Below are 879 nucleotides of genomic sequence, written 5' to 3'. Positions count from 1 at the left end.
AGAATTGCCCTCACTTTGGATGAGCCAAGTCACCCCTTGTTTGTGCCTTTTACCAGAAGGTCGCCAATCACCACTAGATAGAGCTTCCACACCAGCATAACAGAGCATCTCTAGCTCACTTGTGTTCTGTGTGATTTCTTTTGGCTTTCATGTGTTCTCAGTAGCTCCTAAGCACAGTAGTTTTAACTGATAACTTTTAACTGCCCTTCTTTGCTCCAAGTGAACTTTGAACACAGAAGAAAGTATTATTTTCAGTATTTTGAAAGATGATATGGTTTTTTCAGAAACTGAGTTTCTCCAAAATCAGATTTCATCAGAATCCTGTTTCTCTAGAAACAGATTTTCACCACAAAGCTTCATCATTACATGCGCTAATATAATAACAAATAAAGTGCTTTCCTGCACTTAAAAATGCATATATCCAATTATGTGTCAATTAAAAATAGAATACATAAGTAAAAGCACATCTTCTGTTTTCAATAAACTATATTCTTTGCATTTAATCTATTAGTGTTAATAAAATGAATGCCTCTCATTCAGTCTGTTAATGAGAAAGAATAGCTCCAATTTTCAAAAGTATAATTTGCCTATATATTTTTTCTGATAGAAGCAGATATTGTCTATATGTTCAAAACAGCAAAAGGATTGCCTAGCAGTAAATGAAATGATTTAGAGAGAGCTGAGTCTCGGCGCATAAACAACCAATCCAGTTCTCATCAACAGAATGTACACTAGATTCAAAATGGTCCCATTTAACCGGCTGTCATCAAAGGAAGCTACCTGCCAAAACATCTCTTGGGAGTTACAGCCATCACAGGACACCAGTCAGCTGTATCACCTGTCCTCCTAATGATCGGGAAGGAAGGCCGGAAATGCATT

Source organism: Lepus europaeus, chromosome 2 (genome assembly GCF_033115175.1).
Source record: "Lepus europaeus isolate LE1 chromosome 2, mLepTim1.pri, whole genome shotgun sequence".
In the NCBI taxonomy this organism is placed as follows: domain Eukaryota; kingdom Metazoa; phylum Chordata; class Mammalia; order Lagomorpha; family Leporidae; genus Lepus; species Lepus europaeus.
The sequence above is the reverse complement of the archived record's forward strand: the minus strand, read 5'-3'. Positions refer to the sequence as shown.